Source organism: Hypomesus nipponensis, chromosome 24 (assembly GCF_054491055.1).
Source record: "Hypomesus nipponensis isolate SF chromosome 24, ASM5449105v1, whole genome shotgun sequence".
Lineage (NCBI taxonomy): Eukaryota > Metazoa > Chordata > Actinopteri > Osmeriformes > Osmeridae > Hypomesus > Hypomesus nipponensis.
The window spans coordinates 2,660,306-2,686,944 of NC_140384.1; the positions used below are offsets into that span (position 1 = coordinate 2,660,306).

The 26,639-nt window shown below is 45.2% G+C and overlaps 1 protein-coding gene across 2 annotated transcripts in view; it reads right to left on the reverse strand.

Annotated features, from left to right (window-relative positions):
• Positions 1–14,105, reverse strand: part of pde4d (phosphodiesterase 4D, cAMP-specific) — a 129,180-nt gene extending 115,075 nt beyond the window's left edge. The window contains exons 1-2 of one of the 2 annotated variants that reach the window (XM_084690671.1): positions 13,874–14,105; positions 7,729–7,854 (exon numbers count right to left, since the gene is read on the reverse strand). The gene's annotated coding sequence lies outside the window, so the exon portion shown is untranslated. The remainder of the gene's footprint in view (positions 1–7,728; positions 7,855–13,873) is intronic. The other variant, XM_084690672.1, reaches the window with a different exon arrangement.
• Positions 14,106–26,639: the final 12,534 nt, after the last annotated feature.

The window sequence follows — 26,639 nt, forward strand, 5'->3', positions numbered from 1 at the left end:
GCTACAGAAGATTGTACAGTTGTCAAAGAATACCAGATATGGAAATACAACATATTTCTACTAGCAACATCAAAAGGAATTTTTGGACCATATGAAAATATGTTCTGCTGGGCCAGACATGTATGTCGATCCATAGAAGCCATGTAAGCCCCGACCAACCCGAGTTTTAGAATCTCACCAGGTCCCTTGACGCCTCACACGATATCTCTACACACACCCTACGTGAAACACAACAACAACACAGCTCCGTTCCTTTTCTCTCCCTCTTCTTTCTCTTTTCCTCTCTGTCAACCCCTCTCCTTCTTCCCTCTATCCAGCACACCCCTGGCTCTCCCCTCCTCCCTCCCTTTCCCCCCATTCCATCTCCCTATCTCTCCCTCTGGTCCACCAGCCCTTATTAACTGTGGAGTCTCTTCTTTGAAGAGACCTGACCCACCAAACCCGACAGGCATTAGCCACCTCTGCAGTCCTCTGGTGTCCACCACCTCACTAAATACGTCTGGAGCGACAGCACAGCCAGGTAATTACCACTGAACCCTCTTTCTGGACGCCGCTCATCGATTAGAACCAGAGGCGACGAGAGAGAGAGAGAGAGACCCAGAGAGAGAGAGAGAGAGAGAGATGTCTCATAGTTGTCTCATTCTCACCTATACACGCTGCATGTGAGTGAGCCCTCACCTGCACACCAGCAATCATCATACTTACAAACACACGCCACAGACACCCACACACACACACTGGGGTTTTCTGCCTCCCTCCATTGTCTGCTCTCCCACACACAGCTAGCCCTTGCTCGTCCGGCCTGGCTCACGAGGGAGGTGGATGAGTCTGGATGAGTCGAGGGATCACCTCCCCCGGGGCCTGCAGCCTCGGAGCAGGAACAGCCGAGGAGGAAATGAGACGATTTGACAGTGGTTGATTTGATTGTGGGTCGATGAGTAAATGTTGTTGCCTGTTATTTCCTTTGTTTGTGGCATTCTAAACTCTGGGCGATGTTGCACACACACACAACACACACACATACACAGGTATAGATTTTTCTTTTGTCTACCTTTGATGCACAGATGTGTAGTACTGTAACCTGAGTATGGCAGACTAAGCGGCCGTAGAAGACACAGAGAGTTACCAAGTGTTTGTTTATCACATCAGAATGATTACACATTGATTAGTATTTTTTGACAGCCTTTTTCAATAACTCGGCAGCGTAATCAAGGATGCAGAATTTTTACAATTCAACCTTTTTCACTTTTCGTTGACCTTGAAAGTAGTGCTAAGACTCCTCAGTCGTCTAGAGGACCAGACTCGGATGAATTAAACATGAGGAACGCTTTGGCACAAACAGCTGTGTGACACAGCACCTTTAAAATGCTAATTCCTTTAAAAGAAAGAGAATGATAATGATTTGTTTCACTGTCACTCTCTTTCTCACTCCTTCTCTTTCTCTCTCTCACCCTCTCTCACCCTCTCTCTCTCTCTCTTAACTGTTACGGAAGGCAAAGAGGATAAAAGCATTTTACACATGCAAATGATCAATTAACATCTCAACAAGTGACTGATCAGGTGTTTTACTGCAGATTTAAAGCAGTGCCACAGTACTGGAAGCCTGCAGACGATGTTAGTGTAAAATGTCTGCTTGTTTTATCCGGCAACACACATACATGTGCGCACACACACATGTTTCATGCACCTCATGCATGACTTGACAGGCAAACAAGCTCATGGCACCAGTAAGTGCTTTAACAGGTAGGCTTCTGTGTAAACCAGCGTATAGCACTGCAATACACATATACGGTCCTATCGTGTCCTGTCGACCTGCCGTAGGACTGGATCACCTTTGTGAATTCGATAGCTTATCATGACAGCCTGCCATCAACTCTAAGTTGCCACTCTGTCAGGCAGAGACTGTCTCTACCGGAGTGGAAGAACATTCACAATGGAACAGGAACCCAGGTGATCTGTGCGTGTGTGCATGGGCGCGTGCATGCGTGTGTTTGTGCCTGTGTGCATGAGTGTGAGTACATGTGTGTGTCTTGGTGTGTGCATGTGTTTTGGGGATGTGAATAAGCGGTCTCGTCAACAGGGGGTTGATTTGTCAGGTCTAGTGTTAGCTGTTTCGAGTGACTCATCAGTTTTGTCCTACTGTGTCTGAAACAGAGCGAGAGGGAGAGAGAGCGGGGCGCATATGGTTCAGGCCCTCAGAGTTTTCTGGAGGATAGACAGAGCAAGATATCTTATCTTACGTCTGCCGTTTCTCTGGCTGTTCTTTGATACGTCCTCCGTTACGTTTTCCATTAACTTCCTGTCATCATTCGGAGAGGAATGAGAGCACGCCACAATCACATTAGCTGTGTGGACACAAAGGAGCGGAGATGTGGGTTCCCTGGCAAGAGAAATGTCAGCGTGTGACACGTCTCATGGCAGAAGAACCTAAGGATGATCACTCTCACGTTGCATTCCCCTTTTGATGAACTCAATCTTCTGCTCTTGCTTTATTGAATCACGGCTCAACATCACAGTCACAGAATCGTCCCTGATAAGACAGCCTTCTTCTCACCGCTCTGCTATGGAAATGAACGTGCAAAAATGCAAAATACTTGTGCTCACCCATGCTGTAGCCTACTTTTTTGGGAAATTAAGGATTCTGAAAGAAAAGTGACATTTGATCAATTGATGTAATCTCAAGTAGGCCAGAATTATGTGACAGCGATTCAGTGGAAGGATTAATGACAGGCCCCAAGCCAACTGGTGTTGTTAGAATGGGTAGTGCTGAGATGAATTACTACCATCTCAGAGAATACTGTTTCCCTCTGAACGTTAAAATCTTTAAACTATTGATTAGGTAAATTCAGCCAGTTTTATCATTCATTACACTGCCAAGACCCCTGGTATTTTGACCAGCCATATTGTTAAGGATTTTAAAGACAAAGGATGAATAAATAAAAGGAAAGAAATGAGCTGACTGCATCTTTTTCCAGCTCCCACACTCACTCACTCTTTTACTCTCACACTGTGGCTGGCTGTCACATCCCTACAGTGCCTCCTGGTGGTAGGAGCAGGGACATAACTGGTCATGTCTGCACACTGTACCAATTACGTTTACATTTAGTAGACGCTCTTATCCAGAGCGACTTACAAGTACAGTACAGGGACATTAGTAAGTACTTAGTAAATACAGTGACATTCCCCCCAAGGCAAGTAGGGTGAAGTGCCTTGCCCAAGGACAGGATCTCTGGCAGACTGGACTGTAAAATTCCTGTCCTACCAACCACACATCACGTACGTAAATCAGGGGCCGTATTCACAAAACCTTTGATCTTACTACAAGTTCTGCTAAATAGCAGTAAAAGTTATTATCTAAGAGTTTACTCCTAAAACATATTCACAAAGAGACAAACTTTTACCAAGGAATGGGGAGAAATCTTAAGCTAAGACAAAGGGTGGGGTTAACCTTGTTGCTATGGATGATGTCAACAAGCTAACTAATTATGCCCAGAGTGATTGACTGATAGTGGATGGATCTCTGTCAATGATTTCATCATAGAAATATTGTAGAACGAGGTATTATGCTGCGATATGGTAAGTTTTTTAATGTATTTTTTCCATATTCAATTGTAGGTTTAGTGTCACTAATTAAACAAGTAGCCTATATCCTTTGTTAATTGTCAGCCTCTTACATGTGCATCTCGTAAACAAATAAGCAAACAAATATACAACATATATTAATGTGATTGCTGCAATGGATATTATTCTTTAATTTGCCTGACAAATTTTTTTCTCAGCAGGTATCTGCCAACTAACTTGGTTTTATTTTTGCTTTTCATGCAAGAAAATTAAAGACATCAAATCTGAGCGCATCTTTAATTGGATTATGCCCAGCTCTATGCTCCTAAAAGCCCATTACATTAAACTGGCTCACAGACTCACAATACTGAAATTCTTTCATAAAAATACTAAATCTATCCAGCCTTAATTGCAAACCTTCTAGGAAGGAAGAAAGGAAGGAAGGAAGGGAAGAAGGCAGATTCACACAGACACATACATACATCAAACCACAGTGGAGGCTAATCTATTTATGCTATTTGATTTTGCTCTTGTCAGCCAGCCCCTTAGGCTCAGCCTGAATAATGGGACACACCTGGGCATCCATCTCCATCCAACGAGAAGAATGAATCAATCTGAACCACAGCGCAGCGAGGGACTTTGAGTGCCGTACGATTGGACAAGGACTGATGTCTGCAGCTAGGGAAACACAACGTATTTCACTCAGGCTATTCTTTTCTCAGACTGCAGTAAATACAATAATAAATCAGGTACATCAGGTTACCTCTGAGGAGGAGTGTCAGTCCACTGCCAGTAGGGGGAGCACTGACACCAGAGGGATGAGAACTGACCTGAGCTGCACACTGTTTCAGCCAAGTGACCTCCATTTCATCTCTGAATCCAGTTTAAATAAAGCTTGAAGGCTGTAGTTAAAAAGATTTTGCAACATTTGCTCATACTGACAAAAAATGCCAATAGACTACTTGCAACACGGTGAAGAAAACAAAATGTCCTGGGGAAATAAAATTGTCTATCAGCAGACATGATAAAATGGCCGAAGACATGTCAAAATCTCTATGGTATGTAAATATGTATATAGCCTGGACCAATTTACAGTATCAACAGCAGCATTCCAGGTGTATTTGACTAAAGCAAAATTAAGACGCACTACCATATATAGCCAGTAGATGGGGTAAAAGAGCCAATTTAGTTTAAGGGTTTGGACAAGTCAATTTCACGAGCACATTGAAAGTGTTAGCCAAAGCGCTGTCGAATTATTCTTGGCAGCACAAGGAACCAAAATAACTAACAATGATCACAAAGGTACACACAGAGACAGATACACGGACAACAGTGCTGCACTTACACTGTGTCATAGGCTAGGTAGAATAAGTCTTTGGATCAAATGTACGTAAAAACATCAGTGGTAGTAGAGGATCTAACATGGAGCGGACGACTATTCCAGAGCCCTTCAGGCTGCAAATGAGAAGGCAAGATCGCCCATAGATTTCAAACGGGATTAGGGAAAAGATACAAGCAGACTGTTTGAAGACCCAAAAGGCCTAAAGGTCTTCTACCGAAAAACAAGGTTAAGCGCTAAGCCATGCAATTCCTTGTAAACAAACCAACACAATCATTGTATTGAACTGAAGTACATACAGGACAAAATCCTGTCGCTCTTTTGGCTTCACAGTCAAGTCTAGCAGCAGCGTTTTTGCTCTGTCAAAGGGAAGACTAAAAGTCCCATGATTTGCCATAGTCTAGCCTTCATGAAGCAAAGGCATGCAGTCTCCAGATTCTTTAATGACACGATTGATTTAAGTTTTCCTGAGGCCCAGGTTTGGAAACAGCTACCTTTGACACAATGACTATGTTCATCAAATTTCAGATGTTCAAAATGACACCAAGATGTCTACAGAATCAGAATCAGAATGGGGTTTTATTCGCCATGAAAGTTTGCACAGACAAGGAATTTACTTTGGCAGGAAGAAGCCTACCGAGGCAGCCATTTTCGGCGCCATGCAGCCATTTTCGGCCCATCGTCTTGACTGTGTGTGCAAGTTATGGGAGATTGATGCCAGGTGCTTGGTTACACTGGTAGTGGGAAGTGGGAACCGAAAATGAAGATTTCCAAGTGAGGTTCATTAAGTTGGAGAGCAACCCACTTTGGATGTCCTTGAGACCCACCAACAGGTAGAGCTGAAGGCTGAATGATCACATGGGTTTAGTGGGAGATCTGCATAACAGCTGAGAATCATCTGCATGACAGTGGTATGAGATGGTGTATTTTTGACAAACAGAACTCCAAGGGAGGGCTCAGAATGACAGGCGCAGAGGAAGAAGAAAATCGCTTGATGGAAAAAAATTCCCATTAAGGTAGGAAATGCTGGTAATACATCTACCATGACTTACTGAGTCATGTTTTTTGTCAGTTGTCAGTTGCATCTCTACTTTTAAACTCTTGAAATCGTTTTTAAATAGAGCACACACAGATTCTCCTCACATCAGACAGAAAATACTACTTAAAATACTGTTCAGTGCAGTCTATTTTGTTTTATCGTCACACGAAATGACCCTTCCCCATTAGAGTGCAGATAGTCTTTTTCACAATGTTAGACCTAGAAGAGCCTTCCTGGTTCAGTGCTGGGGAAGCAGGACCACACACACACACACACACACACACACTCACACCTAAACACACACGTTTACATGTGATGATTGTGACCCACCACATTATCACAACTTTGTCTCCACACTTGTTGCAAGGACCTATACTGACATCTTCATGATGGCCTTGGCTGGTTGTCAGTTTTGGACAGTTTTGTGGTCATTATAATCCGTCTGATGATCGTTTGAGCGTTTTTTGAACACGAGGCAGGGCCATCAAAAGCTTTGCTATGCATTGTTATAAGTCCGACAAACAAGGACGAGTGATTTAATAGAATAAACTGTTGATTAAGGTTATAGTGTATGACAAATCATAACAACAGACATTGTGTGATTTCCAAATGCTTTTATGCTTCCAGAAATCATACTACTGTAAGACCACCTCCTCAACCTATCTTCACACACACATACATACATACATACACACACACACACACCTATGCACACACACACTAAAACACACAGATACACAAACACACACGCACACACAGACACACACACGCACACCTCCTGACAGCCCGCCCTGAGGCATTAGGGTGATTTCATACAGGATAGGTGATGACAGTGTTTTCCTCGACGTGGATAGTCCTCTCCCATTAGTGTCTCTATTTTGGCAGCTCTCCTGGCAGCAAATCAACACTATACTACAGCTAATAATCCTGCTGAATTCTGACCACAAAGGTGTAAGAACACAATATATTGTACCAGTATCTAATTTCTACTGGCATTAATACCAATATACACAGGCATTTCTGGGCACAGGCAACCTATCCCCCCCCCCCTCCCCCCCCCCCCAATAGCTCACTTGCCCTGAAATATTTTGGGGCAAATCAATCACTATGTGTTTTTGAAGCTTTAAAAGGTGTTAATTTGACCATTTTTAAGAGGAGAGCAGGGGGGGGGGGGGGGGGGGTATCTTGCCTACAGTACCTGAATATCCAGAAATGCCACTGCTAGTATGCAAGCATAATCATTCAGCCTGCTGAAATTATGACATTGATTAAGCCCATAAGGCAGTGAATGTGTGTCTGATCGACCTCATGGATTGTTGTTCTGCTGGCATCAAAGTAGGACGATTGCTTTGAACAGTCCCATGTCACCTACAGGCATTCCTCTGGTAGAGTGACAGATTTTGAAATGATAGCCGACATTAATCGACCAACAACCAGTCCTTTTTCCAATAGGGGTAAGCGTAAGGGAATGAAAGCAAACACACATATGTACGTATGCCTTGCAAAACACACACACACAAGCGCACACAGACGCCGGGGTCTGCTATTGGAGTAACAAGCAACAAACTAAAGACCGTGACAAAGCAATCAAGCGAGTGAAGAACCCGGGGAGCCCAAACACTAACCCCGCTCTGAGGAGATCTCCCACTTTCTCTCAGGTTGCATAACAGTGCTCTGCCAAAGTCCGGCTTGACCTCAGCTTAACCAAGCAAATCCCAAAAGAAAGCATCTTTCCCGTCGAACACCGCATAGTCTTCAAAGTGTGAGACAGCCCATACTATATACATACCTGAATACACAATGCACTTCAGGCTGATTTGTGATTTTCAGTTTATCACGTGATTCTCTGGTTGGTCAGTGATTGTCCAGTTCCTTAGCATCTATTAGACTCTGCCTGAGTGGGGTAGGGAAGCGACTGTGGAGAAGGAGTAGTTTCATACATGCATTATATACATATTATTACACAGTTTATTTATAGGTGTTAAATGAAATGTGGTGGAAATGACATTTGTTTACTCGGGGTCAGATAAAATGTGAAAAATAACAATTAGTCTTGTAAATTTAGTTTGAAATCTAATGGATCTCCATACTACACTAGTTATTTAAACATATGGAGCTGTGTGAGTTGAATTTGTATAATGTTTTTTTCACTCCACTTCACGAGGCCAAAAGTACACATAATCTAAGAATCGCCCATATACAGTATGTGAATGTTCCAGAACAAGATGTCTAATCGGAACATCAAGTTGAGCTTGTGAGGACTGAGGAGAGACACAAGAAGAAAACCCTTCCATATTAGACATGAGTCACTTGACTCAATGCTACAGCTAATAAGGTTGGGATGACCTAAAACATCTCAAATCTAGACATTCCAGATTTTAAATTCAAAGAGCGAGGTTGTGCAAGTGTGGGTTGCATTTGTATTATTTGTCATGCTCTGAGGGTTCCACATCATACAAAAATAGCCCCCAATAAGAACAGTGTACCTTATATAACCCATCATCATTAGTTGGGGAGTGCCCAGATTGTAGGGACGTTTCTGATCACATTACTAACACACGCTTGTGTGCACATACATACGCACAGGCACACATTTACAGACACAGCCACACACACACACACACTGGCCCACGGCCTACGCACTCTGGCGCACACACACACACACACAGGCTACACACACAAACACACTCATCTCTATCGAGATCTTCATCCATCGATGAACTCTCCACATTGGCCCTATCTCCAGCATCTGCTTCCATGACAATGTTGTCCCGCTCCTCAGACCCATCAAAACGTTATGAGAAAATAAATAAATGTAGTTCAGCCGCAGGCCCAGTGCACTGCCCTATATGGTCATGTGAAATTAGACTACAGTCGGAGACTTCAGTGTATTTCCCTATGAACACACCACTGGACAGAGATAGAGACCGTGGGCGATTGAGAGGTCGAGACAAGATGGAGTTTAAAAGAGAGATGGTTAGACAAATAGAGAGAGGTAAGCGAGAGAAAGAATGCAATCAAAAAAAAGAGTCAGAGAGACATAGACGGAAAAGGAGTCAGGGTTAAAGTGAGGGGATAACCTCTGGAGAGAGAGTCCAGAAATCAAAACCTCCAGTATGGCCATGGCTTTGGGTCGCAGCTTCACATTGCTGTAAGAGAATGAACAATTTGGTCATTTTTCTAGTGAGACTCATTCTTATAACGCTTGGGCCTCCAATCTGCTGATTCAGTGTTATCACTCTCAACATCCCTTTAAAGGTCATTTGCTAGGGCGTGCTACAACTTTACAACAACAAGAAATGTGAAAAGAGAATTGAGAATCAGTATATAACTCAACTCAGCCCATCTTCATCCTCACAAGAAAAGAAAGTGGAAAAAAAAGAAATACTTCACAGACTTTACAAAGCCCTTAGCGCTTTTCCACAGCTCAGATAGCTGAATGGAATATGCTGACACTCAGGGTAAACACAGAACATGCCAGCAATTGTTTATGGAAAGTTTTGTCCGTTGTGAAACAAAAACACAAGTGTCTTGTGTGTTTGTCAAACTCTCATCCCATCTCTTTCCTATCTAGTTTCTTTCCCGTCTTCCCTGCCCCTCTCACCACCACCCTCCCCATCATCTGCCCAGTGACGAAGAGGATCAAAACAGAAGCACAACACCCTGAAATGAAAGGTCAAACCGAAGCTAGTTTCCAGTCTTCGGTCCCTGTACGGAAGCAGGGTCATCGACTGACAGCCTGTTCAGCCTCGGACACAAAGACAGGACGTTCACTGTGACAGGAAGCTGCGCCAGCTTCCGTAACGGCTGTCCCTCGGAGGTCGTTCTCCCCGCTTGACATCACAGCGTCCCTCTTCTGCCGTCATCATCACAGATGCTGACCGGGAAGAACATTGTCTTCTGTTTACCTCTGCTTAACACGTGTGTTCGTTTACCACTCTTAATGCACTGCAGTCCCGGACAGTATTTAATCTATCGATGTTTGTGAGCAGTTGTCCTTGATTCTGCCCAGCTGTATGAAGTTCAAGTGGGATTAAATAGATTCTCTCCAGTACGCAGATACAATGAGAGAAAGGATGTTCATTGTGTCCTGGACTTCATACCCCACAGTGCTGTGCAGTGCTTTGTTCTGCTGTACTGTGCTGGGCTAGCCAGTGCCATGCTGTGCTGTGTTAGGCTGTGCTGTGCTAGGCTATGCTGTGCTAGACTGTGCCATGCTGTACTGGGCTAGCCAGTGCCATGCTGTGCTGGGCTAGGCTCTGCTGTGCTAGACTGTGCCATGTTGTACTGGGCTAGCCAGTGCCATGCTGTGCTGTGCTAGGCCGTGCTGTGCTAGACTGTGCTGTGCTAGCCTGTGCCAGGCTGTACTGGGCTAGCCTGTGCCATGCTGTACTGGGCTAGCCAGTGCCATGCTGTTCTGGGCTAGGCTCTGCTGTGCTAGACTGTGCCATTCTGTACTGGGCTAGCCTGTGCCATGCTGTGTTGTTCTGTGTTAGGCTGCGCTGGGTTATCCTGTGCTATGCTGGGGCGGGCTTGGCTGTACTGGGCTAGCCAGTGCCATGCTGGGCTGTGCTGGACTAGGCTCTGCTGTGCTAGACTGTGCTGTACTGCAATAGGCTGGGCTGAGCGGCATCTGTAGATTTAATTACGAGTCACATAAGCAGAGGAAAGGGTCTTCCACATCCTTTTAAGGACAAGAGGAAGCGATAGGTCCACATCAGAGGGGTCTGAAGAAACAGCTGTCTGCTTCTCCCTGGATGGCCTGAGAAAGCTCCTTCAACCTCAAAAAAGTACAAAGTCAACGTCAACCAGCGCCTACGAAAATAACGTCAACACACTGCTTACAGTGCCCAGAGGACCTAAAATGACAGCAATATTGACATGCAGGAAAAGGTAATAACTACGTAGTCTAGATACTGTATGTGTAACCCCTGTGGAGCAAAAGACCAGCAGCATTTAGTTTGTCTGTTTTCATAGTGATCTGTATAGCCTCATAAACTGTACTGGATCAAGCTGGATTAAGAGTCATAAAGTGACCTCTACAAGAAGTTTCCACACGGTGGAAGTCAACTGAAAATACAAGCGTTTTCCTCCAAATGTTACGGGAATACGAACCGCAATCAAAAGGAATCGTAAAAGTATTCAATTCTGTCAGTGGGTGCTTATATGGGCTATATTTGTGTGTAGGTGTGTGTGCATGTGTGTGAATGTGTGTGTGTGCATGCGTGAGTGTGTTCCTGTGTCCGCTTACCGAGAAGGCTTTCTCTCAGTCTGGCTGACCACAGACTAAAAAACAAATCCTTATCTTCATCAGTCCCATAAGTAAACTTTGAGAGGCGAGATATGAAACAATATGGATCCTCCCACACCGCTGTTTGGTTTTCCATTACTGTACTGTATACTGAAATGACCATGTGAGGTTAGCTTGTGAGGTCATCCAGAGCTGCCTGAATCCACAGTTCTCTGACTAGTCCTTGACCTCTCCGTGACTGGTCGTAGACTTCACACCCTGCTGTGAAACCGACACGATAACCCAATCCTTCAAAGACCTTCGAACACACTGGCTGAGTCATTCATGAAAGGTCGTTGACTCACAAGTGCAGCCACGCGTGCATGTGACAAAACACACCCCTACACCCACACACACACACACAAACCAAAACATTACAAAGATACACCAGGTGTCTGCAGCACACAAGCACCTCTGTAGAGGGCTAATGGTAAACAGCAGCATTGCAGATGCTTCGACCCCTCCAGGTACAGTACACACACACACACCTACTGTACATACTGCACTTCCTCTCACAAGCCCACTCAAAAACCTCACCATGAAATATCCATCTACTCTCATTTACATGCTGTGGTATGTTATATTTCAGGAGCCCCGATTCAGCACAGAGTCAACTCCACATTGAAGAGGTACATGGCCAAGTTTGCAAAGATTTATATTTCACACCGGCCTCACTGTTCCCTGTAACCATGAGCCATTGCCATGCATGAAGGGGCTGATTCTAAAGCTTCCTTCAAGTCAACACATACATACACATTCATCATGTATTCATAAGTACTTGCTGATGCGAGAAGGTTGTCTTTTATCTTGTATGTATTATGGATGTGTGCATCACATGATGTGATAAGTAACGCAGCTGAATGGAGAGAAATAGAGAGAGACGGAGCTGCGAGAGGTGGTTGATAAAGAGCGTCGGTGAGTGTGTGAAGAAAGGAGCGAGAGATACAGAGAGAGAGAGAGAGAGAGAGAGACAGAGAGAGAGAGAGAGAGACTTTTCTCCAGTAGAACAGCGGGAACCAGAGAAAACTGGAGAATTCGGTAGATCAGATCGTCTATCGAACCCGAGCGAGACTTTCCCCTCTTCTTTCCGCTCCCTTCTCCTCTACTCTTCTATCCTCTCCTCTCTTCTCCGTTGCTCAGGTCAAACAATGGGTCCTGTGATCGTTCACCTGCCTGTGACATCATGCAGGGCTCAGAATACAGGACCGGCCATTTGCATGGCAGAGGTCAACCTCCCACAAGACTGCCAGTGTTCTCCACAACAAAGCAGCTTTGAGACAGCAGCTACCTCCTGAGTTACAGGGGGATATTAAGAATGATAATACAGTACCGCTTAGTTTATCACAACCATGTTAGCACAGTCCTGCAGGACTGCCTTGCAGGACAAACCAGGCTGAGGATGTGCACGTGCCATTACAGTAACAGCCATACAATGGATGTTTACAGTAAAGTAGGTTTTCCTGTGGAAATGGTTATCGCTTCCTGGGTCATATTTACAAGCTCGTCTGACCAACAATGAAGACAGCCAATCCTGGCAGTCATTGATTACATTAGCCTAATTATTCAATCATCATGACGATGGCGATTCCGAGAGGGGGAGATGGGGGATAGTGGAATGGAGGGATGGAATGATGCCATGAAAGAGAAGCAGGCCTTCGAAAGGGAGAGGTCCTGGACATGACTTTGCTACATATGGCTCAGTTTAACAAGGGAAACTCTGACACACTCTCTCTAGCTGTCACACGCACACACCCCCCTTCCCCCCCAAATCCCTCCAACGTCTCTGACCCTTACAGAAAAAAGGAACACATCCCAACAAATACACAGCCCCAAATCCTGGTCGACTTCACTGATCTCATCCTCATAATTCCGCGAGGATTTATTCCAAACACCTGTTTGGTGTTTTAATGAATCCAAGCTTGCCAAAAAAAGCAAATCCGTTCATCTCCTTCTTCCATACAGTCAAAACAGTGGCTTGTCACTTGTCGTTCCCGTGAATGAAAGGGTGACTGCAGCACAATTTGGAGCAGGCCTATTTATAGCACTCCACCCTCCAGCTTGAAAGGCACACCGATGGAGGTTTTGGGGAGCCAGACCTTGAGCTGCTCTGTCAATGCAGTGACAAGTTTGCCGATGAGGTTGGTCACTGTGAAGTGGCACTGCACCGCTTCCCGATCCCGCATACTCCTCACACACACACACACACACACTCGAGCATACATGAATACACGCGTGCGTAATGGGACCAAATACGTTAAAAACACTTATCCTCGCGCATTTACGGTGCACTCGCGCACAAACAAACTTGTGGATGAGCAGGAATGCATACACTCACCGACCCATACATACATACTTATTGTGTGGACATCAAAGCCCCAGACAATCTGTGAAACATATTGCAAAGATGCACACATAGACTGTCCCATCATTCTAGACTACGCACCTTCACCTTGGGTCTGTATGTGTACATCCATTTCTGACTGCACACAGACAATTTCATAGATGCTGCAGCAATACTGATACAAAGTGCACGTGTCTCTCCTGCTCTCACTTTGTGGGCGATGCACAACTGTGCACAGACATCCTCTTGCTATGTAAAGCAAAGACATGATAGGGAAGGACAATAGGCAAAGCAGTAACTTACTTTTCCCCTTTGATGAGGACGAGAGAGAGAGAGGGGGGAGAGAGAGGGAGGGAAAGAGACAGAGAAATACAGGAAGAGAGAGAGAGGGCGAGAGAGAGCGGTCGGCAGTCTCCCCGCAGCTGGACTGCAGCCCTGTGGTTTGTCCTCCGTCTGAAATTCCCAATCAACGAAACCAAAACAAACAGAAAAGTACAGGCAGCGTGAGTCAGTCTCTCTCCCTAGCAGTCCCACACTGCTGGTGCTCTCTGGAGCAGGGTGGAACTCCACTCGCCGTTCCCAGCCAGCTGGCCAATTGTCGTCAAGAGCTCCCCGCCTCTCAGCCTATGACACGCCTCCCATACTCCAGCCTACGCCACGCCACACTTCCCTCCCACACTCCCCTCCTCCTCCATATCCCTCTGGAAGTTCCTATGGAAGAAAGCATGAGAGAGAAGAGGGGAGGAGGGAGAAGAGACGAGAAGCGAAGAGAGGGGAGGGGAGGAAGAGAGGAGAGGGGAGGAGAGGAAGAGAGGAGAGAAGGGAGGAGAGGAAGAGAGGAGAGAAGGGAGGGGAGGAAGAGAGGAGAGAAGGGAGGGGAGGAAGAGAGGAGAGGAGAGTGGAGGGACGAAGAGAGGGGAGTAGAGTAGAGGGGAGGAAGAGAGGAGAGGAGAGGGGAGGGGAGGGGAGGATTAGAGGAGGGGAGGGGAGGGGAGGGGAGGGGAGGGGAGGGGAGGGGAGGGGAGGGGAGGGGAGGGGAGGGGAGGGGAGGGGAGGGGAGGGGGAAAAAGGAAAGCATTAAGCACAGCGGTAGCACACAACAAACGTGTGTGGACAAAAGACAGGACGAGCCCCAAAAAAAGGAAAGAAGATCAAAAAAAGGGAAGTCGTACATGAAGGCTTCTGAGACAGGGAGAAGAGAAGGGGACAGGGGTCAACTCCACTCCTTCCTTCCCTCCCTCCTCTCCTCTTCTATTGTGTAATATGCGCAGCATTGCCAGACATCCATTCACTCACTGGCTGAGCTACGATGGAGACTGCTGTATCACATTGCACACACACGGAACCGGGGACAAATCGTCCATGATTACTAACGATCAATCAAGAAAACTGAGAAAGAATCCAGGGACCCTTCCATTAAATCATGTGGCCTATTGTCATACAATTCTCTTGTAAATCAACAAGATCGCCAAACTCCAGTCACATGCAGACTTGCTCTGAGCCGAGTCAATTTGCCTGGGAGGACTTTCCGCACGTGAACTGGTCTTCATCATCATCGCAAGTCATCACAGCACACAGGCATATGTTGTGCAGACACCGTGGCTGGACGTCTATGGTGCTCCACACTCTCCCCCCGCCCCCCCCCCCGCTGCCCCCTGCATCGTTATCGTCCAATCGCAACGAGGATGTCAGGACATCTCCAGCCTGCTCTGCAAACAGATCTGCTTCGTTTCCCTAATGATGGCGCATACTGTCAAATCTACTGTCAAATCAACTTAGACTGACTGATACACAAACACACACACACACACACACGTGCAAACGCACGCATGCAAGGTTGCACGCACAACATGGGTACGTCACACACACACACAGACAGGCACGTACTGTACAAACAGCGAAGCTACTGAAAAGAGTTGGGCATGTTGCAAAAAAGCGGACAACCTAGAATGTTCTTGTGTGAGAGCCGCGTGGGGAAATAGACAGGCCGACAAACCGATGAGACGGGCCGATTCAGACTGATTTGGATGGAGTGTTGCGTTCAAAACAGCACTGTGACATGAAATGTCTACTCGACAGTTAAAGATCATAGCTGTTCTGTTTTTGATCACCTAAAGAACACTGTCAATGACACTACGAAAATCATAGGTAGCCTATATCAGTGGTTTGGGAGATACAATATAGAGGATGCTGCATTCTCCTCGTGAGAAAATGTGTCAGTAAGGAAGGTGGATGGTAAATGTCAGCAGTAAAATCACATCAGATCAAAGCATGTTTTTGTGAAAGCCCCACTGGATGATGTGCGGCCAATGTTGCCATTTCCTGCTATTCCCCTCTGGTCATGTCTAAGGTCTACGGTTAGAGATCAGAGAAATGGCTCATGAAAAAACGTGTTGTTGTATTACCAGTCCTCATGGCTTCAGCCTATCCCCTCTGTGTCAGGGGCAGCACAAAATGAAACACAAAAACAAGAACAGGAGAAGTACTCGTAGAGCAGGGAAAGCGAGCACCTCACACACACAAACGAACATAGGCACGCACGCATGCACGCACACCCACCCACACACACACACACATACGTACACATACGTCATTAGATGATAAGGTATCACACTTTCATATTTTATACATGCTATCCCCAAGGCTTTGACGAAACACAAACACATGTAACACTACCCTCTTGAACAAACAAAACAAGAAATGCTACTGTATAGTACTTCTCACAGACAAATATTGATGTTATGTTGAAGGGTAGCCAAGGGTCCTGCAGCCTAAATCAGACATTGCTCCCAGGCGCGGGGAAAATGTTGGGCCCCATGAAGAGATTGAAATTTGGGCCGCGCCACCGCCCCCATTGTGGCTATGTCTGTTTTTTCTCAAGTAGAATCTTATTCAACAAAATGTGACTACCCTGGGTAGTCAGTCCCACTTTTCCTGTCACTTTGACACCCCTGGTTTCTCCCTCTGCAGATAATGCAGTATCTTATAATGTGGAGGACTGAGTGTTATGGGACGAGCTAGCCTGGTCAGACAGACAGGCAAACACACAGACGTGTGAGTGAACAGACAGCAGTCATTACTGTAATACAGATAGTCAGACAGACAGGTATAGGCGTTCAAACAGACAGTCGGACAGACAGAGGGACATTCCAACTGTTAAACAAGAAAGCAGATGGTTAGACAGACAGACAGACAGACAGACAGACAGACAGACATGTAGAAGCCTGCCCCAGGGGCATATCGGAACCACAGAGCTGGAAGCAGAGAAGAAATGCAGAAACTAGCTAGGTGAACACGCTCTCTTGCTCCCTGCTCATTCTCATAGACATGTCATGAAGACTCCGAAATAGAGAAGCAGATCGCCACACACCATTCTTTTCACCGTCCACCAAGAGGGCAAATCATTTGAAAGAGCAGCAGAAGAACTGGAAAGACGGAAGAATAGACGACACAATGAGGAATGGCTTCATGGTCCTTTAAACGGAGCAAAATGGGATGCTGTGGGTTATGTAAGCAGGCAGCCGCAGTCAGTGGCTGCACCTAAGTAAATATGACAGGTTTGATTATGAACATGCTGCCTGCACCAGGCTGGCTCCCAGCTAACCTCCCTGCTCTGGGCTCTCAGTGGGGGTACAGTGACTAAGAAGTCAAGCTGGGGACAGAGGCTAAGGTCTGGGTTGTTTTCTGGCTTTTGGTATCTTTGTTTAATCTCTGTTTTTGGTTTATCTTGGCTTTTCCTGGTTCTACACTCAAATGTTGTGGCATCGGATCCCAGTCTTGCCACAGGGGTTCCTTACTTCCTGTACCGAGTTTAAAACTCTTGTATTTTGCGAAACAGACAGAGCCAGGCTTGTTTATTACTGTATCAGGGTAACAAATTATCAAAACAATCAATGGTACACTCAGTGGCACACACAGACACACACTGTAAAAACACACAAACACACACAAGCAAACACACAGTCTGCTGGTCAATGCCCTTGCTAAACATTGAAGGGCGTAAAAAACACACGGACAACTTTGCTCAAGTAAGCAACAGTTAAGATAACTGTAAAGGTCTGAACCAAAGCCTCGGTACACAAATCCTGTTACACACTTTCAGCTCTCACTAAAAAGTGAGCAATCGATGGGTATTGAAAAGACAACACTTGATTCAATATTGATTATTCAGTTTGCCTGCGTGCTGGACACTTGTGACATTTATTTCTCATGACCTTCCTTATATTATATGAGCTTTGAACTCTTTCAAATGACTGAACTCCCTTGCTCCTCTTATCCTCTCGTCATCCGTCATCTTTGGGATCTTATCCTCGATATAAAACCTCTTTGTTTGTTCCTTTCATGCTCCCAGTGTCAGTGTCTTGGGTCTGCCTACATGGAGCTGGTTCATGTGCATTGGACAAAGGCCATGACAGTTAGAGTTTTTCTCAGTCGCTTTGGTACATTTCTCGAATCATCCTCAACATTTGAAAAACAGGAAGTGCATTTCTCAAAACTATTCGTTCAAATAGCAAAACACCATGGATTACCTGCAAAAGCCAGTCTCTTGTCATTGTGTATGGATAAGACAGTCAAATTTCTTAGTCATGTTGTCAATATAACAGTGTACTCTGGAGGGATGTTCTGATGTAAACGATGGCTAAAGTTTTGATGCCAATTACTTTATTGTAAATTGTAGGTCACACTTAGTGTATGTAAGAGTTTGATTGTAAGAGACTGGACAAGATTCACATTTACGCTTTTACTGTTTGTTCTGTCATTTAATGACAGACCATGTCATTGCGATACAGAAAGGAAAATAAATGTGAACATAAGACAATCTCCTTAGGGAAAACTCTACATGCAGTGCTGTAGGAACTACAGTGCAGTCTTCCTAAACCTCCTGACGTTCCTTATTCAACGAACATCTCCTCTTGCAATGCAGCGTGGAAAGAATCTTTTGGAGTGTTTTATCCAGCCTCTGCAGGCATCTGCTGTGATGTCATCCCACGCTGTATCCATGACAGCCAGAAGGGTCATCTGCCTATGTGGCTGGCATAGACTTTCCATCTCCATGCTGAGAAAAACTCCTCAAGGGGGTTAAGGAATGGGGAGCAGGGTGAGAGGAACTGCACCAACATCCTGTTGTGGGCCGCAAACCATTGCCTGATGATGTTGGAGCGATGGAAACTGACGTTGTCCCAAACGATCACACACTTTGACAGGTCATCTCCAATCTGACCCCGCTCTTGTTCAGGGATGGGGTCCCTGTAGAGAGACTCGTCATTTACATGTAGTCATTTAGCAGACGCTCTTATCCAGAGCGTCTTACAGTTAGTACGGGGACATTCCCCCCGAGGCAAGTAAGGTGAAGTGCCTTGCCCAAGGACACAATGTCATTTGGCATGGCCGGGAATCAAACTGGCAACCTTCAGATTACTAGCCCGATTCCCTAACCGCTCAGCCACCTGACTCCCACAAAAAGGTAACAAGAAGCTCTGTATTGTATGGCCCAATAACAGGAATATGCGTTGGCACACCATTCACTACTCAGAGATAGCAGCACCCATGGTATAACATTTCGACCACGCCTTCTGCGTTTCGTTCGGTTGAAGCTGGTCGTTCACTTGCCTCCAGTTCCATGATACGCTATATCCAGAAGACGCCAAATGAGTTTTATTGAATTCCATGCATTTTCATGTTGGGCAACATGCAGTTACATCAAATGTATACAGCACATATTGCATCTTGTTTTCTACGACCATAGCAAATGTGTAAAGGTCACACTTACTGTACTGTATATGTCTATACGATGTTGTACAGTTTACTCTGAGGTAGGGTTGCTGCATGCTCATTCATGTTTGACCTGTACATACTGATAGCGCAGCTCCTTCACTCTTTCACCATTTCTTACCCCAACAGTGCACAGTATTCATTTGGTGTCTTTTCAGCACCCCCGTCAATGGTTGAGATGCTGACTGTTCGGATGTTTTCAAAGATGTTGTTGTCCTCTATAATGGCACTCTTTATCTCCCGTAGTCTTATGGCATTGTTTTCTGTTCAGTTGTGAAAAGGGGCCCTCTACCACCCCTGTGAAGTTGTCTTGCAGGCCTATGTGGGAAAAAATAGTAAGTAAGGCAAAACACAAAATTGAGTAAGATAAAACGTCACTGTTTCAGACATCCCAACCTGCAGAGACTCATTTCCGGGAGGTGGCTCCCCCCCCCCCCCCATCGGGACGCAATCCGCACGCATGATGTACCCCCTCAACCAGCATGTACCACCCCCCCCCCCCCCCGACCCCCTCCCCGGGACGCAAACAGGACACGCGATATGCACTTGTTTCGACCATAAATTGCCTCGCGCTTGCTCTAAATACAAAATCCCCGAATTCCGGGATATTGTATAGCATTTGCGGGTGTCCGGGAGCCGCTATTGAAATGCGGGAGACTCCCGGAACTTCCGGAAGACTTGGGATATCTGCTTTACCTGGAAAGTATACTGACATACTGTATATTGTAAAATGCAAGTGGAATACTGTAATATTGTATGAAGCATTACAGAAAGTATACAGTATTACATTACAGGGCCTATTGTTAGATTACATACCTGTTCTGTCGACGAAAAGTCTGAACGGTAAAGGACACAGTTGTTCTCCCAACATTTGGCTGCATCCCTTGACCAGGCTCGGCCATTGCAAGCCAATGATTGAGAACGTGGTCTACAAGTGTGGCTCTTTTCTCATCAGGAACATACATATGTCCTTGGCCTCTTCTGCCTCTTCCTCTGTTTTGCCTCCCAACTCCTTCGCCACGCAGCCTCACTCCTCCTCCTCTTCTTCTTCTCTCTGGCTGTTGACCCCGTCCAATTCATTGTCCTTTCATGTGTTCTTCTCCGGCTCTGTACTTGCCAGTTGATGGTTCATGAGACGCACCTTCGTTAGAGAAAGTCAAGATTCATTTGGGAGCAATTGACCAATTGAGGACAGATTTAGAAAAAAGTCTGAAGGAAATGTATAGAAATATGATTGACACATAACTTGTTCAACCATTTTGCATGTTAAGACGTACAGCCATTATAATACATTGTGATCAACATGACATAAGCTATTGATAATGTAGGAAATAGCAGAGAATTGTACATAATCATTTGCATGGTTTTACCCAAGCATTTGCAACTTGTTTAAAGAAATGAGAAACTCCTTTTTTGATGTGCACAAGTGACACAATGATGTGAAGATTGAGCAGGTCGTTTTGAGAATTATAATTCTGACCTGAGAAATGTACCAAAGCGACTGAGAACAACTATTAATTATACCACCAGTGAGGGGAACCGGGTTTGTGTGAACCTACAAGTCCAACCTACAAAATGGCTAAACCAAATTACTGTTTGTCACTGCACCTTGTCACTGCGGTGAAATCAGGGGGTAATTACTATCTCTCCGGCTTCCTTATGAAAAAGCTTATGAAAAAGGTTACTATTTTTATTTGCCTGGCATCTTTGTTCATCTCTGTGTTGCAGTTTCCCCTGATTCTCTGCTTTGTTTTCAAAGCAATATAATGGATAGATAGATCATTTATATTAAGAACATATTGATATAGGACATATTCAATGACAAAAGGCAAGTTTATACTGTAATTTGCCTGTGCAGAAGAATGTGCTCTGCTTCCCATCAATGATCAAGGAAAAAGGCTTTTCACAGTGAACACCCACGCTGGGTAACTCCACCAGCCCATCCCCACCGAGTTACACAAATCTATACTGACCATCCGCTTCACACATTAGGCCTTAACATGCTGACCTACTTAGGCCATTTCCCCCTGGGTGAGCCAGAGCATATCAGCTCAGACTGGATTCCTCCTTGTCCTCTACAGGAGGTAGCATAGCTCGCTCGCTTCCATCACAGCACTGAGCCAGGTGCCCGGTGCGACCCGAACTTCCCAGAAGCTCAAATAGCTTGAAGATCCTCTCTTTTGTGCAGCACAATAGGTGACAGTGAAAGTGACTGAGCGCCGTGCGGGGGCCAGCTCCACAGCATTCCCGACTTCAACGAGGTCTGTCATGTCACTCTGGAAGTTTGCAGTGAATAAGCTCATCAACAAAACCATTTTTTTGTGTGTTATTTATTTATGTATTTAACCTGAACACAAATGGTTTGAGTGCTTGTCACAAATGACTTCCTGGTGCCCCACGGTAGACCCAGACAACTCACCTTGCAGACTGTGTTGACCTCGCAGGTAGAGCTCACAGGCCCCTGAGTTTATACTGAGATGGGCTGTTTCACTATAACCCTGTCAAAAACCAGTAGAAAGTATCTAACTAGCTGGCTAACTAACCAGCTAACATCTAACTAGCTGGGAGCTCTCCTCTGCCTTGGTGTGTGTGAATGTGTGTCTGCTGAAAGTATAATTGAAACACGTTCCAGAATGAGTGCAGTCTAATATTTCTCACACATAATGCCTCACGCGTTTCACGCAACCCGTTTGAACAGCTTTCACAACAGCCCTACATCTCCTGGAACAATTAATTATCATCTTGATTTGGGTCATATTTCCTGCCGAAGGCCAACACACTCTGAACTGCGCTAACACATTAAAGTGGTGATATGCCACAAACAGTTAGTGCACAACTGTTATTCAAAATGACAGATGAGACATTCTTAGGGACAGCTGATTAGCTCTTATGAGTACAGTTGACCGGATAGGGAGGGCATGTTTGGATAACCTCAAATTCTTGTCTCTGCCTTACTGTACTCAGGGTTTTGACTTCTGAGACATCTGAGTAAATGTTGTCTGCAAAGTATTGGACCTCTTCAGAAATATGTCAACACAACAAGTGTGGTTGCACAAACTGTACATACTTACTATAGGTAGAAATTCTGTATTCTGTATGCATTTAGGAACATCTTTGTACATTCAGCTTGGAGACTAAATAACTAATTGAATAAACTGCATTTGATTGGTGATTTCTAGCTCTATTTTATAAATCAATGTTTGTAATGTGTCAAAAAAGCATTAACACATTAGGTTAATATCCAAAACGGGATTTTACTGTACATGTGTTTGGCAGGACCTTGCCAACTGTTCCTCCTGTAATTCTCATAACTCATAACTTTACTTACTGCACCATCTAGAGACTAAAACATTGAACTGCATGCGGTTCTCTAAAATAACATTCAATGAAAATCAAATACAGAGGCGGTTCTACACGGGGGGCCTACAGGGGCCAGTGCCCCGGTAAAAAGGTCCCTGCCCCCCCCCCTGTGCTGACTGAATTTTTAAAAGTCCTAAATTAATTCATTCAAAAATCCTACACGTTTTTCTTCTTCTAGTAGTCATCATGAACCGTGGCGGGGACATTGCAGCCTTTTTTGCCCCAGTAAATAAAAAAGTAAGAGAAATATATCAAGTTATTGAGAGAGCTGAGGAGCTGGAAGAGGGAAAGGCAGAGCCGTTTGTATGATTTTTATGTAAATCAAAAAATAAAGTAATGTTTAAATATAATTTGTATCCGTTTTTAATGATCCCCTCTGATTAAACACTGGCCCGCCCCTTGCCCCCCCCCCCCCCCCCCCCCCCCCGAGTATAATTTGTCTATAACCGCCACTGATCAAAAACAAAGACTAATGTGAGGGGAGTCAGATGGCTGAGCGGTGAGGGAGTCAGGCTAGTGATCCGAAGGTTGCCGGATTGATTCCCTGCCGTGCAAAATTACGTTGTGTCCTTGGGCAAGGCACTTCACCCTACTTGCCTCGGGGGGAATGTCTCTATAATGCTATACAGGCATTTTAATTACCTCATGAAAGGAATGTGTTAGTAAAAGGAAGTGAGTACACACATTACAGAGGCTTGGATGAATGGCACACACATCAAAGCAGAGAGTGACTCCTAATCAAGAGTCATTTTCACAGCATCTGTTACTACTCCCATAGAGAAGATATTGGGGTGCTAGTGAGGTTTTCTGATTGGAATTTAACTCTTTATAACTCAAGACAACTATCCTCTTGGCAGACATCTTCCCTCAATATGCCTGCGTCTCATACATAGATAGTTACAGCCGGTATAAGAGTCAGAATTTGGTTTTATTTGACATGTAGGTTTACACAAACACAGAATTTACTGTGGCCGGAAGGTGCAAATAATAAACATATACACATATATGGATCTTCAATCAAAAAGTATAAAAGTAAAGTAGTCTAATTAACCCTAGGAACCAACAATCTAAAAAATAAAACAATTTAAAATGAAAATTCTAAAATATAAATAAAAATAAGAATATAAATATGAATGGGCAATAGTGCAAATCAGATGGCTTGTGCGTAGTGCAACAGATGTCGGATGAAGTAATAAAGTTAAATGTCAGTGGGAGTCCTTGGCCTCGTTGAAGAGGCCATTAGCAGATGGAAAAAAACTGTTCTTATGGCGTGAGGTTTTGGCCTTCTGCCGGAGGGGAGTAACTGGAACAGGAAGTGTCCAGGGTGGGAGGGGTCGGCCACAATCTTCCTCGCTCGCCTCAGGGACCTCGAGGTGTGCAGGTCCTTGAGGGTAGGCATATTGCAGCCAATCACTTTCTCAGCAGCGTGGATGATACGCTGCAGTCTGCTTTAAGGGATAACTAGTCCTGCTGGTTAACCCTTACCTCTCAACGTGAGAAATATTTGAAATGTGTGAGAACCAAAGTGTTGCATGAGAGCGTGAGAAATGGCTGTATGTGAGTCTCACGGTGAATAAGTGAGGCTTGAGAGCCTTTTTATTAGTAATACATGCACATTTCTGTCAACCATAAACTATGTCAGTATAATAGTAGCACTTTCAGTTTTTAACTACTTACTGATTCTTCAGTATCAAGTGTTGGCTATTGAAAATCAAGGAAGTGATAACTATAGGGGTCAGTAGGTGCTGAAGGACTTTGCAAAAGATAGTTTTGGGGCCTTTCCATTTCTTTTAAGAGACAATAAAAGAGTTACAGGAAAGGCATGGGGAGACAGGAAGTAACGCAGGAAGTCCTCAGGTGCTGCCTGCCTTTGTGCAGGCTGATTACATGTGAGATTCCTGCTTGGCAAGAACACATCATCAAGAGCTGACCTAGGAGATGTACAGGTCTGGAGCAAGCTGGTGGTTCTGAGGGCAGGGAGGCTAACGTGTCTGGAGGCCCTTGGAAGGCTTGGCTAGCTCTTCTCTGGTGCTCAGCAGGAGCTGGAGGTCTTTGGTAAGCCTGGGCAAGTGGCCCACAGCCTCCAATGTGAGTCTGGATCAGCTGGTCATAGCTCCAGAGCTAGGAACCTGTGGTAGATCAGGGAGGTCTGCTCTTAACCAGGGCTTGATCCACTGTGATCCCCTTTCCCCATCATCCCCCACTCACCGTGGTTGTGGACCCCTGGTCTGAGGCCCCAGAACAAAGGTGGGTAGCTGCTTTGTTGAGGTACTTATACTAGATGCCCTTTTTCTCAGCCAGGTGCTGCTGGATGGCAGAGTGATCTGCTCTCATGTTCGGTTCTCACTCATTGTGGTCAGGGAGCATACTGCCTGAGGCCTCACAGAGGGCGTTTGAGGCCAGAAGGATTAGGCCTACTGACAGACTACTGACAGGCTGGAACTCAGCCCAAACCTGATACAAGTCAACAAGTGTTGGAAGGGAGAAATACCTGTCCCTTCGAGCTCTGAAGCTGTACAGGTCAAAAAACAGGGTTGTTCCTGAAGCGCTTAATTGCTGAATTACCTTGTATGTCCTACAGACATGTTAAAGTAAAAATGTGCGTTAGGCAGAAGAGCAATTTCCAAAAAGATAAACCAAAAAGTACTTCAAAATGAATAACAACAGAGTAAATCTAAAACTGCATGGGGGGTGTAAACGTCTCAATCTGAAGCGTACTGTGCGGTCGTGAAAGAGGTAGCACTAAAACAACGAATATGTTCAACAATGTCAAATGGAAACGTTGTTGAAAGTGTACATAAAAGGGTGCAACAACACTGCATAATTAACACCGTAACAGGACTACAGTGTTTGCGTGTCTGACCTAGACTACACTTTGGTTATTTTCCCTGTCTCCCTAATGGTTCCTTTTGGAGCCAGATCCAAAACTACAGCTGTTTACCCTCTTGCCAACCTCCCAGTGAGGCTGGGGTCCCCCAGGGTGACACTCGCAGGCCTGTCACCCTTGCTTGCTGATGCTAATCTCGTTGTGCTCCACAAGCAACCAAAATGGCAGGAGACCTGACTGCAAACCAATGAGAGCAGATGAGTTGAGCAGTGTCTCTACTGTGGTGGGTCTGTTGGGCCAGAGAACACGTCGAATTCAGGAGAAGTTCCGAGGATGGGATAAGCTGCTGCACCGGTTGTAGTCATCTGGAAGAACTCACATTATTGGAAAATGACCTGATATGAGATACCTTGACCACTTACACGTCAATGGCATACGGGATTCAGTGTCAAGTTACACTCAGTGTGGAGAAATGCTAAGTAACCCAAATGTAAATAGGGTTAGTTACACAAACATTGTTTGACTGCTTGTCAATATCAGTATGACAATGAGTCTCCCTGACAGGGGGAGAGAATGGGGGCCATAGTTCATAGAACACACGTTGCTCTCCACAAATAGGCCTGTTTGTCACATTGGCTCTAAAGGTTCTCTTCAACACAACAGCCAGAACTTCCTTCAAACTCTTTTGGATAGGTTTTATCAGCTTTCACCTTCTCAAAGACATAAGTCAGGGTGATCATGATAAGATCCTGTTCCCTTTGTACCTCACATTGCTGCACATACTAGACCATGTCCATCACCGAGACATAGCTCTTTAGAACAACGTCACAAACGTGTTGAACGCGTCACAAAACTGTGGATGATTGTCAGAGTGGTCGTGCAGCTGCAGTGTCATGCCACAACAAGTGTCCGACTGTCCATCGATGCTACCCGACGCTTATTCTGCGGGAGACAGCAAGATTGGAACTTGTGCAGAACCGTTCAAATATTCCAACTTTGTCATTGTCCAGCTCCCGGATATATACCTTCTCAGGTGATTCTCCACATCTTTCAGCGTTCCTGTCATCTCAGGCCTCCGTACATGTTGCCGCGGCAGACTGCTGATGAACA